Source organism: Eschrichtius robustus, unplaced genomic scaffold (genome assembly GCF_028021215.1).
Source record: "Eschrichtius robustus isolate mEscRob2 unplaced genomic scaffold, mEscRob2.pri scaffold_725, whole genome shotgun sequence".
Taxonomy (NCBI): Eukaryota; Metazoa; Chordata; class Mammalia; order Artiodactyla; family Eschrichtiidae; genus Eschrichtius; species Eschrichtius robustus.
The window spans coordinates 8,881-23,029 of NW_027175601.1; the positions used below are offsets into that span (position 1 = coordinate 8,881).

A 14,149-nucleotide genomic window follows, 5' to 3' on the forward strand; every position below is an offset into this window, starting at 1 on the left:
CCTCAGTCCTCACGGTCCTCTGCTTGACTCTTGGCAGGACCTGGAACTCCTCCCTGTGCTAACGTGAGGCTGGCCCCTGAGACCAAGTGCCTCATCTACCGGAGATGCTCTAAAAGGACACGTGTGGGGCGCATCATGCCAACATTCCTGGATTTGCCGAGGGGAAGTATCCAGTGGCAGGGCTCTGTTCTAGGTGGAGTCCCTTTATCCTCATTTAGAGTCACTAGATTTCCAGTCTCTACTGAGTGAGGCTGTTCCCAATAGACCAAGGCCCTCGCCTCCCTGAGACCACTCCCAGTGGAAAGAGGGGGCACGTCAGCCAGAAAGCTTTGTCCTGGGCCGCCTGGGGCTGACATCAGGGGTGGTGGGACTCTGCATTCTCCTCTGTTCTGGAGTGAGTGGTCCCCTTGCTCCTCATTCAGGGTCCTCATCGTGATGCCTGACCAGACCCAGGACTCCGCCCTCCACTCCCCTGAAGCTGTGCTCCTCAGAACAAAGGCATTACCTTCTTGGAAATTCGGAATTGGAAGTCAGGGTGAACCAGATCTGTCCAAAGCTGTTGGGGTCTTCTGAGGAGCAGGATTTTACAAGGCCCCACTCTTCTGGAGTCAGTGGCCCCTCAGTCCTAACTCAGGTTTCTTACCTTGACTTCAGGTAGCATATGGGACTCCAGCCTCCCTACTGACTGACTGTCTGCCAGCCTCAGGCCAAGGCTTTCACCTTCCTGAGACACCAGAAGGGGAGGTAAGAGACCTATTCCCTGGCTACCCCTGCCGGGGGCCTCTGTGTGGTCCCCTTTGTTATGGGGAGTCCACTCATCAGCACCCAGTGTCCTCACCCTGAATCGAATTAAGGCCTGTTAGGATCCCCTACTTGGGCAGGATTGGAGATGGCTGCCACAAGACCAAGGAACTCGCCTCCCTGAGAACCTCTCCACCCTTGCCCCGGAGGAAAAGAAGGGGTACCTTCAGACACACAGCTCTGCCCATGGCCACACAAGGGAGAAAGCAGGGTACACTTTGTGGGGCCCCCTTCTCTTCTAAGGTCCTCACCTTGAGTAACTATCAGAGGCTGGGACTCCTCCCTCCACTGACCTGAGGACACAGCTCTTAAACCAAGGCTTTTATGTCCCTGAGAAACTTGAAGAGTAAATGAGGAGATGCTGATCTTTTCAGGTTATCTGGCACTGCATATGTAGAAGACCCCATTGTCACCGAATATTTTTTTTTTTTATTCATACCATTCACTTATTCAGCGTTACTATTACCGTGTTCCAAAACAGTGCTTTGGGAACAGGGCCCCTATTTATCCCATGAGATACATTTTGGAGTGGTGAGAAGAAAAATGAATTAAAAGACATAAGGTCTGGCTTAGGCTGGGAGGAGTGGAAGAGTGTAGGCTCTAGACTATTCCCGACCAGGGGACTAGACCCAGCAGGGTCACTTAATCAGTCTTGTGAACTTGAGAAATTTGCAAGTTATTCACCTATAAAGGGAGTCTGCCAAATCCTATCCTGCATGAATGTTGGAATGTTATGTACTACATATAAAGCAGTGGCATACTCATTAAGAAATATTGGGTTTTTGATGAATGGCAGTTATGATGTGATTATTATGAACCCCCAAAATACCACCCTCCCATCAGAGTTTATTTTTAATCCAGTAGGTAGCGGAGAATATGCAGTGCACTAGGACAAAAGAAACAAATACTCACAAATGAGAAAGTTTAAAAGAAATGAGGCAAACCACGAATTAAATACCTTTTACTCTCTGTTTTCTCCATTTTTTGTTTCCAAATATTTTCTGTGGTCGTCTTTCACGTTTCCATGAAAATCTCTATTGCAGTGCCATGTTTTCTACTTGTGGATCATACAGAAAGTATATAGATGGTTCGTGAATTTCTTTTACATATACCAAAACTGTAACTTTAGAACTCTTTAAACAGCAATAAATATGCAAGCAATGTCATGCACGAATTCATATTCTTAAGAAAACACACTATCTATTACAAGATAAAAACATTTGAAAAAACCTAAATAAGTCAATAAATAAGGTATAGAGGTTACTAGTTTAAAACAGGAAGATAAATAAGATCTATACTTTGTTCCCTCCACCCCTCCTACTCTGCACTATTTAGGGGCTTGACTGCTCCCTTCCAAAACAAAGTGAACAAACTGCCCGCGGCCTCCCTCCCTAGATGTGGGAGGAGCTGCGGGGCCTTGGCCCTGGAAGTGCACTGCCCTCGGCCACAGCTGCAGCCCTGGCCGCGGCTCTCACTCCTGCTCTCTCTTCCTCATCTTGCAGAGCCTCCTCATAGAGATCTGGGAAGGCACTGGGGACGGTATCAGCGATCTTGGCCACAAACTCCAGCACTTTCATCTTGCTGGTTTCAGCCAGGGCTCTCGGGCCCCACAGGAACTCATAGCGCGGAGGATCGCTGTTGGGCACCTGGCGGTAGGTCAGGTACTTCTGCTGCACGAACTCTTCGCTGATGAGCCTCCTGGGCTCCCCAAAGATCGAGTGCCTCCTCCCAGCATACAACCCCAACGCATTGAGGAATTCCCAGATCTCCTCCTCGGTGGCACGGTTGCCCTTCTTGAAGATCACGCCCAGGAGAGTCATCAGGAGACCGGACGTGGGCAGCCCCGACTCACCACTCGGACTTCCCTCGCTGGGGAGGGCCAGCTTGCTGATGAGGGCGTAGGAGTGACGGCTGGGGTCGACTTCCTTCAGCTCGAGGCCAAAGACCAGCTCCATGCACTCAGAGGCTCTCCTGAGGATCTCAGGGAAGTGCTTCGTGTACTTCTTGCTGACAGCCTTCAGCATTTCTGCCTGCGGGATGGGCTCGTTCAGCTTGTACTTCTCCAGCAGGACCTGCACCAACGTGCTGGCCTTCATGGACAGAGGATCTCTCCAAGTGCTGTGAGTGGAAGGTGCTGCCTGGGAGGTACTTGCACTTTCCTCATCTTGGCTCGCCCGGGCACCCTCTTCATATCCTGGGCAGGAAACCCCTGCCTCACGAGAGCTAGTGGCTGGGGCTCCCTGAGGCTCCCGGCGAGCGCCAGCAGCACGGGAGCTCGGGGGAGTACCCCGAGAAACAGAAGCGGGGGAGGGGGGCGACTCTTCTCTCTCTGCCGCCGCCGCCGCCGCCGCCTCAGTGGCCTGGGCACCCTTGAGACTCTGAGTCTCCCCCCGGGCCTGGTGGCGTCTCTCGCGGGCACGGTGCTTCCTCTTCTGGCCCCGAGGCATGATGACACAGGTCAGGGCCAGCAGGCGGGAGTGTGGGCAGGAAGGCAGGCAATGAGGGCACCTGGGGGAGGGACAAGGAGATGCTGTGAGCACCTTCAGCGGGGAGATTCCTCCCTGGCTTTAACCAAGGCCGCCTCTGCAGGGTCCTTGAGGGCACTGCTCGAGGACCCACAGGGCTCCCGTTCTCCTGCTCCGCCTGTCCCCTGAGACCCCTGTGGAGGACGGCAGAGTGAGCCTTGGGGCACAGCCAGCCAGCCCTGCCTGGGCGGCACGGGGGTGACAGTGGGGGCTGGCAGGGGAGGTAGGTCCTCGCGGTTCCCATTCAGAGTCAGGATGACAGTTGCTGGCAAGACTCCCCCACCCCCCCCCCACCCCCACCCCCACCCCATCCCGTCTGCTGCTCTGAAGTTGACACCACCATCTTCCATGACACCCAGGAGGAGGAAAGGAGGGAGCGTTCAGCCCACCACCGAAGGATCCTGGGACCCTCCCTTCTGCTGCCTGGTGATGGCCCCTTCAGAACAAAGCTCTAACCTCCCTTGGACCTGGCAGAGGAAAAGTACGGGCAGTCTCAGCCTGACAGTCCTTCCTTGGGAGTTTACGGGTTGGCAGGAGGGGACAGGCCATATTCTCTCTCGTCCCTTCTCTTCGGGGTGGGTGGCTCCCTTAGTCCTCACTCGGGGTCCTCCCTGGGCGGCCGGTGCAGCCTGGAGCTCCCCTCTTGCCCCGAGGGCCATCTGCTCGCACCAGTGCCGGCACCTCCTTGAGTCTCATTAGGAGGCAGTGAGGGTGACCACGCGGCCGCACGTGGCAGAGTTTTACCAAGCCTGCGGCGTGCGGCAGACAGGTCGAGGCCCTGTGGTTGGCGGCCCCACTGGTCCTCACTCAAGGGCTTGGGCTGACTCTTGGGGAGTGCTCAGGGACGCGCCTTCTGCTGGCCTGCACCTCCCCTCTCAGACAGCAGCCCTCCCTTCTCCGTGTGTGGCCGGAAGGAAGCGGCTGACAACAGGGGAGGGGTTCTGAGGTGCCCTTGCGACGGGGAGGACGGTCCTCACCCTGACTCCTCCCGTGCCCTGGAAATCCTCCCTCTGCTGACCTGCGGCCAGCCCCTCAGAACAAGGCCCCCTCCTCCCTGAGTCTCCCGCGTCCGTCCGCCCGCCCGCCCGCCCGCCCGCGTTCGCACTGAGGGAGCCCCTCCGTCTTTAGACCTGCCCGGAGGCTCCCAGGCTGATGTCAGGGGCGGGGTCTGCGTGGCCGCCATTCTGGGGCGTGGAGCCCCTCGGACCCCACGAGGGTCCCGTCCTTCACTGCACAGGGCCTGGGGCGCTCCCTCTACTGAGCTGAGCCAGGGTCCACCAACCTCAGAGCGAGGCCTTCCTTGCCCGAGGCCCCGCGGGGGAAGCGGGTGGACTTGGGGCCTAACAGCCAGGCCCGAGCCTCTCGGGCCGAGAGCAGGGGCGGGGTGGGCGGGGTGAGCGGGGCCTGCGGGGCCACCTGTTTGCGGAGGGAAAGGGGATTGGGGGTGTCGGGGGCGTGTCCCCGCACTTCTAACTGGGGTCACCTCACACCTTGACACCTGACGAGACGTGGGACTCCTCCCGCGACTCACCCTCGCAGGACGGCAACTCTCAAAAATGGCCTCGCCCCCACAGCGTGGTTAGGAGGACGTCACTTCCGGTCGTGCGCATCTGGGCTCCAGGAGGACAGTAGGGGCGGGGCGGGGGTGGGGCGGGGCCGGGCCGGGGCGGGGCAGGACGGGGAGGGGAGGTGTGGGGTGGTGCAGGCGGAGCTTCCCGCAGGACTGGCACGTGGGCCTTTCATTGACTCTTGGCAGGTCCTGGGACTTTTCCCTCCGCTGAGCTGAGTCAGCAGGCGTCCCACCTTGGCTCTCATTTCTGTCGGCGCCCCCGGCCGGAAGTATCTGGGGGCCTGAGCCTCACAGCCATGCCTGGGTCCCCCGAGACTGACAGTGAGGCCTCTTTGGGGCCCCCTGTTCTATGGTGGATGCTGCTCTCAATCCCCTCTCAGTGTCTTCTCTTGACTCCCTGTAGGTGCTGGGCTACCTCCCGTCTGCTGACCTGAGGCCAAGGCCTCGCATCAGAGACATCAGCTCCCTGAGACTGCTGGTGTGAAGTGCAGGCACATCTCATCTGGACACTTCTGCCTGGAGCCTCCCAGAGATGGCTGGTGCAGGTAAGATGAGCTGAGGGGAAAGGAGGCGAGACTCTCTTCTGTGGTTTGGAGCCCGTCAGGTCTCACTCAAGGTCCTCACACTGACTGCTGGCAGGGCCTGCGATTCCATTCCATCCTTCTCTGGTATGACTCCATCCCTGTCCCCAACCATGCCCCACAGAATCCCGGAGGAGTTAGTGAAGGGGCTCCTTAGCCTGACAGTTCTCACTGTGGTCTCTCTTTGTTGACATCAGGGGCATTGCCCAAAAGTTCAGAAATGAATTTCTGTCCTTTTGTACAACTGCTGTGTTACTTGCTATTCTCTTTGAGTCCGTGTGTGATAGTCCATTAAGATGATCATTTAAAAAGGCCAGTTGTCATCCACTAACAAAGTTTCAGATGGTTATCTCACAGCCTGTGGACCATACTGCCACATCCAGCCCAATCTTTGGTGTCCCATGCTCCTGGCATGCGGGCTCTGCAAGGCTGCCTCAGGTTCCTTCAGTGAAGCAGTAGAGATTCATGGTCCCAGAGCACAGTGGAAGAATCAAGGGCTCAAGTTTAAAGGCTTTTCTCTAATCAGTCCTGTCATCTGCCTCTCTTGCAGGCTACAGGCCTGTCTCGAATTCAGGGCATCCCCCTACCTGCCCACACTCAGGTTCTAGTTCAGTGGAGACTTACTGTCCCTCAGGGATTATTTAGCTTTGTGTTGTTGCTTTTGTTAATGTTTTCTCTTTATTCCTTCTGTAATTTTTCCATGGTTGATTTTGGGTACAGGAAACAGTAGCCCATGTTTGATTGTCATCAGCTGCTATGGATAAGGTACTAAATCTGTAAACGAATTAAGGAAAATCGATATTCTTACAATATCTGTGCCTCACGAATACACATAACATACTATTCTGGTTGAGACTTCTTTTTCCTAAGTCAGTCAGGAAATTCTTCTTATTGCCTCCATGTAGATTATATACATTTTTGTATGGTTTCTTTCTAGGTATGTTTTTTATATTATTGCTTTAGTCTATGGTGTATTTTCTTTTTTTTTTTTTTTTTTTTTTCCTTTTTTTTGATTTTTTTTAACATCTTTATTGGAGTAGAATTGCTTCACAATGGTGTGTTAGTTTCTGCTTTATAACAAAGTCAATCAGTTACACATATATCCCCATTATCTCTTCCCTCTTGCATCTCCCTCCCTCCTACCCTCCCTATCCCACCCCTCTAGGTGGTCACAAAGCACCGAGCTGATCTCCCTGTGCTAAGCGACTGCTTCCCGCTAGCTCTCTGTTTGACATTTGGTAGTGTATATATGTCCATGCCACTCTCTCACTTTGTCCCAGCTTCCCCTTCCCCTTCCCCGTATCCTCAGGTCCATGCTCTAGTAGGTCTGCATCTTTATTCCCATCTTGCCCCTAGGTTCTTCATGACCATATTTCTTTTTTCTTAGACTCCATATGTATGTGTTAGCATACGGTATTTGTTTTTCTCTTTCTGACTTACTTCGCTCTGTATGACAGACTCTAGGTCCATCCACCTCACTACAAATACCTCAATATGTAGGCTTTTTAAACTAGCTCCTTTTGCTAATCAGTATACATTTAAGTTTCTCTATATCTGTTTGTGGTTTGAAATGTCATTTCTCTTCACGGCTGAATAGCATTCCATCATGTGGACTACCACAGTTTGTTTACCCCTTCATCTGCTGAAGGTCATCTTGGTTGATTTCAGTTTTTGGCAACTATGAATTTGTGTACTCTTAACGTTGGTTTGAAGGCTTCCGGATGGACATAAGTTTTCAACTCTTTTGAGTAAATACCTAGGCGTTTAATTGCTAGATCATATGATAAGATTATGTTTAGCTTAAAAGAAACTTCCAGCCAGTTTCCAGACAGTGTGTCTCTATCACTTTGCATTCCCTTTAGCACTGAATGAGAGTTCCTATTGGTCCCCATCCTTGCCAGCATTTGGTATTGCCAGGTGTTTGTTTTTGTTTTAGCCATATTAATAGGTATCTCATTGTTGTTTAAATCCCAAACTCCCTGAAGACCTGTGATGTTGATCGTCTTTTCGTATGCTATTTGCCATCTGTGTGTATTTTTGGTGAGGCGTCTGTTCAGCTCTTTTCACCGCTGTTAAATTGACGTTTTTGTTTTCTTATCGTTGAGTTTTTTAAGAGTTCATTGTATATTTTTGATTCATGTTTATTATCAGATATGTGTCTTACAATTATTTTTTCCCAGTCTGCGGCTTGTCTTTTCATTCTCTTAATAGTACCTTTGACAGAGTAGAAGTTTTTAATTTTAATGAAGTTCAGCTTATCATTTTTCTCTCTCATGGATTGTGCTTTTGGTGTTGCGTCTAAAATCTCGTTGCCAAACCCAAGATTTTCTCCTATATTTCCTTCTGGTTTGGTTTGGTTTGGTTTGGTTTTGGTTTGGTTTGGTTTTGTTTTCCCACTCCGCATGGCAGGCAGGATCTTAGTTCCCTGACCAAGGATCAAACCCATGCCCCCTGCCGTGGAAGTGCAGTCTTAACCACTGGACCATGAGGGAAGGCCCGGGCTTTTTTTAAATTTTGAGTTTTCCATTTAGGTCTGTGATCCATTTTGAGTTAATTATTTTGAAACATGTAAAGTCTGTATCAACATTCTTTTTTGTTGTATGCGCACGTCTAGTTGTCCCAGCACTGTGAGTTAAAAGACTCCTTTCTCTATTGAGTTGCCTTTGCTCCTTTGTTAAAGATCAGTTGACTGTGTGAGGGGTCTATTTCTAGGTTTTCTATTCTGTGCCTTGGTCTATTTGTCTCTTCTTTTGCTAATAGTATGTGGTCTTGATTATCGTAGCTTTAAAGTCCGTTTTGAAATCCAGTAATATCAGTTCTCTGACTTTGATCTTCTTCGGTATTGATTTGAGTTGGTTATTATGGATCTTTTCATTTTTTATATACACTTTAGATTGTTTGTTGCTATCTACAGAATAACTTGCTGGAGTTTTGAGCAGAATTGTATTGAGTGTATAAATCAAGTTGGGAGTAACTGACATCTCAACAATCTTGCATCCTCCTATCCGTGAACATGGAGTGTTTCTCTATTTATTTAGATCTCCTTTAATTTTTTTCAGTGACGTTTGTATTTCTCATATAAATCTTATACGTATATTTTTAAGAATTATTTATAATCAATCTTTTTTTGGTGCTAATGTAAATGGCATTAGGTTTTTCAATTGCAAATTCCATTTGTTTTTCGGACAACAATTGACTGTTGAGTATTAACCTTGGCTGATTAATACCAGGAGTTTTCTTGTTGTTGATTACTTGAGATTTCCTACATAGACAGTTAGGTCATCTGTGAGCAAAAACAGCATTTACACTTGACTGCTCTCATCTGGAACCTCCTCTCTTTCTCACCCCTTGTTTTAACTTGTCATTTATTTAGCTCTTAGAGTGTGTCTCACCATCTTCTTGATATGGCGGCAGCTCCTAGGCTCTAAAGTTCTATGGACAGTGGCTCAGTCTTCTTTTTCTTACCATCCCCAGTTCTGCCATGGAGCCTTCCAAAGAGTAGATGCTCAATTAATGGTTGGGAATAAGAGTGGCAACGATAAGGAGGTCTACTTTATTATTGTTTAATTTCTCTCACAATCTTGAATAATCTAAGAAAACATCTTTCAGTTTTACAAAAAGAAGCACTAAAAGAATAAACCAAACCAAAAATGTACCACCATTTACTCTTTTTCTTTTCTTTTTTACTGGACCCACATTATTTAACTGCCGAGTCTATTCACAGTTCCATGGAAATCCCTCTTCCATTGCTGTGTTTTCTTGTTCGAGGTCATAAAAAAAATGGAAGGTTTCTAAATTTGTTTTATAAAATATCAAAACTTTAGCTTGTACCTGACAAAAGTAATGAATTGTGTGATCCATACTGTCACCAGCAGAATGGCGATTTCCGTGGTTCTTGCCCTCCCAAAGAGGAAGAATTCAGTCGAGAGGCGTAGAGCAGTTTTAAGTAGCAAGAGTTCAGTTAAGCAGAGCAAAAAGTACACTCCCGAGAAAGCAGGAGAGCGGGCTGTCTGGAAACCAGAAGCAGCCCCGCAATGGGGTAGGGCCGTGTTTTGTAGAGTGGTGGTCCCTCCCTGTGTCCTGCGTTATTTGACTGAGAAATCGATTGACAGCTTTAGGTTATGTAACTTTCCTGCTAGTATGCAGGCACTTACCCATAAGCACCCAAGCAGAACCCATCGGGTGGGGCGGGGAAGCAAAAGCCGCAATGCTAAGTTAGTACAAATGAGGCATAATGAACCCTGGGTTACCGTGAGTCACCTTTTAGGTCTTGGTGCGCCTGCGTCAACCTGTGCCGGCGGTTTTGTCTTGCTTGGTCCTGGTATGGCTGGAAACCTAGCAGTGGTCCTTGACCACGAGAGGGAGGATCTCTGGGCATGCTCCAACCACCGGTGTCCAGGTAGGGGAGGGAAAGACGAACCGTCCAGGATGGGGCAGGCCCGCTCATCTGTGACTCGCTATCCTCATCTTGGCTCGCCCGGGCACCCTCTTCATATCCTGGGCAGGAAACCCCTGCATCACGACAGCTAGTGGCTGGGACCCCCTGAGGCTCCCGGGCGAGCGCCAGCAGCACGGGAGCTCGGGGGAGTACCCCGAGAAACAGAAGCGGGGGGAGGAGGGCGACTCTTCTCTCTCTGCTGCCGCCGCCGCCGCCGCCGCCGCCGCCGCCGCCGCCTCCGCCTCAGTGGCCTGGGCACCCTTGAGACTCTATGAGTCTCCCCCCGGGCCTGGTGGCGTCTCTCGCGGGCACGGCGCTTCCGCTTCTGGCCCCGAGGCACGATGACACAGGTCAGGGCCAGCAGGCGGGAGCGTGGGCAGGAAGGCAGGCAATGAGGGCACCTGGGGGGAGGGACAAGGAGGTGCTGTGAGCACCTTCAGCGGGGAGATTCCTCCCTGGCTTTAACCAAGGCCGCCTCTGCAGGGTCCTTGAGGGCACTGCTCGAGGACCCACAGGGCTCCCGTCCTCCTGCTCCGCCTGTCCCCTGAGACCCCTGTGGAGGACGGTAGAGTGAGCCTTGGGCTACAGGCTGCCAGCCTACCTGAGTGTCCCTGGGGTGACAGAAGGGGGCTGCCAGTGGGACCTTCCGCGTTCTAGGGCGGGGAGTCTGCTCAGTTCATCTTCAGGGTCTTTAGGTGGACGGCAGCCAGGGCCTGGGCTTCCTCCTCTCTGTTGCTCTGCAGTTGACACCTCAGTGGTCCCGGGGACCCATGAGGAGGAAGTGAGGGGTGCCCCAGCTCACCGCCCTGACAGGGGGAACACAGTGCTGACAGCTCTGTGGAGTCCTTTCTATCCTGGGATCACTGGGTCCTCAGTCCCTATTCAGTGCTCTCAGTTGGCTTCACGTAGGGCCTGGGACCCACCCTTCTGCCCTCTAATGGCTTTACCTTCAGGCTAAGGATCTCACCTCCCTTAGACCTGATGTAAAGGAGCCTCGGCCCGACTGCCCTGTCCTGAGCCTTCAAGTGCTGAAAGCAGGGGCAAGGCTAGACTCTTTGTCGTCCCCACAGCTCAGGGGGTGGGGCATGTTCCCCTTAGTCGTCACTCAGCGTTCTCAGTTTGACTCCTGGGAAGGCCTGTGGCTCCTCTCTCTTTACCTGAGGACATGTGCTCGTAGAAAGGCCCACAGCTCTCTGAGACCCAGCAGAAGGAAGTGAGGGTAGCCTGATTTCCCACATCTACCTGTGGCCTCTGAAGGCAGAAAGCTGTGGCAGGCAAATCCAGGCCTTATTATGGTTGGCCGCACCAGTCCTCACTCAGGCTCCTCCGTTTGACTCCTGGCAAGACCTATAATTTCTCGCTCTCTTCACCTATTAACTGTCCTCACTTCTCTGTCACCCTGGGAGGAGTTAAGGGTTGCCTCTGCTCGGCCTGACATCTATCCAGGCGTCTCCCAGGACTGACGGCAGGGGAGAGATGATGCGCTGCCCCCATTGGTACGGTTTTCCTGCCCCACTCCAGCCTTAGGTCCTCACCCCAACTCCTAGCACAACCTGGAAATTTCCCCTATGCTGAGCCAGCCAGCCTCAGAGCAAAGTCCTCACCACCCTGAGTCCCCAGAAGTAGAAGTCACAGTAGGCCACGTGCAGCCACAGCTCTCTCTCAGGGGCTTCTGAGGACTAACAGCAGAGGGCAAGATTCTCCGGGCTCCACTCTTCTGGGGTTTGTGACCTCAATAGTCCTCACTGTGTCAGGATCTGGGACTCTTCCCTCTACTGACCTGAGTCCTCCAGAGCTGGAAGCAAGTGGGTGACACATCGAACTACCCCTGCCTGGGGCTTCCCAGGGCCGAAAGGGTGGTGGGGCTCTGTGTTCCTCTGTCTTTTCGGTTGGGCGTTCCCCTTGGTCCTCACTCAGAGTCCTTACACTGACCCTTCCCGTGACCTAGAGAGGCCTGTCCTCTCATACTGCAGCCTTTAATTCCCTGAGACCACCTAGGAGGATGTGAGGGTTGCCTCACGTGGGCATGACTGCCTGTGGTCACTCATGGCCGACAGTAAGGGAGGGATTCTGTGGCGTCCCCACTTTTATGATTTGGGTGGTTCCCTCAGTCCTCACGGTCCTCTGCTTGACTCTTGGCAGGACCTGGAACTCCTCCCTGTGCTAACGTGAGGCTGGCCCCTGAGACCAAGTGCCTCATCTACCGGAGATGCTCTAAAAGGACACGTGTGGGGCGCATCATGCCAACATTCCTGGATTTGCCGAGGGGAAGTATCCAGTGGCAGGGCTCTGTTCTAGGTGGAGTCCCTTTATCCTCATTTAGAGTCACTAGATTTCCAGTCTCTACTGAGTGAGGCTGTTCCCAATAGACCAAGGCCCTCGCCTCCCTGAGACCACTCCCAGTGGAAAGAGGGGGCACGTCAGCCAGAAAGCTTTGTCCTGGGCCGCCTGGGGCTGACATCAGGGGTGGTGGGACTCTGCATTCTCCTCTGTTCTGGAGTGAGTGGTCCCCTTGCTCCTCATTCAGGGTCCTCATCGTGATGCCTGACCAGACCCAGGACTCCGCCCTCCACTCCCCTGAAGCTGTGCTCCTCAGAACAAAGGCATTACCTTCTTGGAAATTCGGAATTGGAAGTCAGGATGAACCAGATCTGTCCAAAGCTGTTGGGGTCTTCTGAGGAGCAGGATTTTACAAGGCCCCACTCTTCTGGAGTCAGTGGCCCCTCAGTCCTAACTCAGGTTTCTTACCTTGACTTCAGGTAGCATATGGGACTCCAGCCTCCCTACTGACTGACTGTCTGCCAGCCTCAGGCCAAGGCTTTCACCTTCCTGAGACACCAGAAGGGGAGGTAAGAGACCTATTCCCTGGCTACCCCTGCCGGGGGCCTCTGTGTGGTCCCCTTTGTTATGGGGAGTCCACTCATCAGCACCCAGTGTCCTCACCCTGAATCGAATTAAGGCCTGTTAGGATCCCCTACTTGGGCAGGATTGGAGATGGCTGCCACAAGACCAAGGAACTCGCCTCCCTGAGAACCTCTCCACCCTTGCCCCGGAGGAAAAGAAGGGGTACCTTCAGACACACAGCTCTGCCCATGGCCACACAAGGGAGAAAGCAGGGTACACTTTGTGGGGCCCCCTTCTCTTCTAAGGTCCTCACCTTGAGTAACTATCAGAGGCTGGGACTCCTCCCTCCACTGACCTGAGGACACAGCTCTTAAACCAAGGCTTTTATGTCCCTGAGAAACTTGAAGAGTAAATGAGGAGATGCTGATCTTTTCAGGTTATCTGGCACTGCATATGTAGACGACCCCATTGTCACCGAATATTTTTTTTTTTTTATTCATACCATTCACTTATTCAGCGTTACTATTACCGTGTTCCAAAACAGTGCTTTGGGAACAGGGCCCCTATTTATCCCATGAGATACATTTTGGAGTGGTGAGAAGAAAAATGAATTAAAAGACATAAGGTCTGGCTTAGGCTGGGAGGAGTGGAAGAGTGTAGGCTCTAGACTATTCCCGACCAGGGGACTAGACCCAGCAGGGTCACTTAATCAGTCTTGTGAACTTGAGAAATTTGCAAGTTATTCACCTATAAAGGGAGTCTGCCAAATCCTATCCTGCATGAATGTTGGAATGTTATGTACTACATATAAAGCAGTGGCATACTCATTAAGAAATACTGGGTTTTTGATGAATGGCAGTTATGATGTGATTATTATGAACCCCCAAAATACCACCCTCCCATCAGAGTTTATTTTTAATCCAGTAGGTAGCGGAGAATATGCAGTGCACTAGGACAAAAGAAACAAATACTCACAAATGAGAAAGTTTAAAAGAAATGAGGCAAACCACGAATTAAATACCTTTTACTCTCTGTTTTCTCCATTTTTTGTTTCCAAATATTTTCTGTGGTCGTCTTTCACGTTTCCATGAAAATCTCTATTGCAGTGCCATGTTTTCTACTTGTGGATCATACAGAAAGTATATAGATGGTTCGTGAATTTCTTTTACATATACCAAAACTGTAACTTTAGAACTCTTTAAACAGCAATAAATATGCAAGCAATGTCATGCACGAATTCATATTCTTAAGAAAACACACTATCTATTACAAGATAAAAACATTTGAAAAAACCTAAATAAGTCAATAAATAAGGTATAGAGGTTACTAGTTTAAAACAGGAAGATAAATAAGATCTATACTTTGTTCCCTCCACCCCTCCTACTCTGCA

General features: G+C 51.1%; 1 pseudogene; it reads right to left on the reverse strand.

Annotated features, from left to right (window-relative positions):
- Positions 1-2,128: 2,128 nt before the first annotated feature.
- On the reverse strand, positions 2,129-3,570 carry LOC137758189 (melanoma-associated antigen B4-like; annotated as a pseudogene).
- Positions 3,571-14,149: the final 10,579 nt, after the last annotated feature.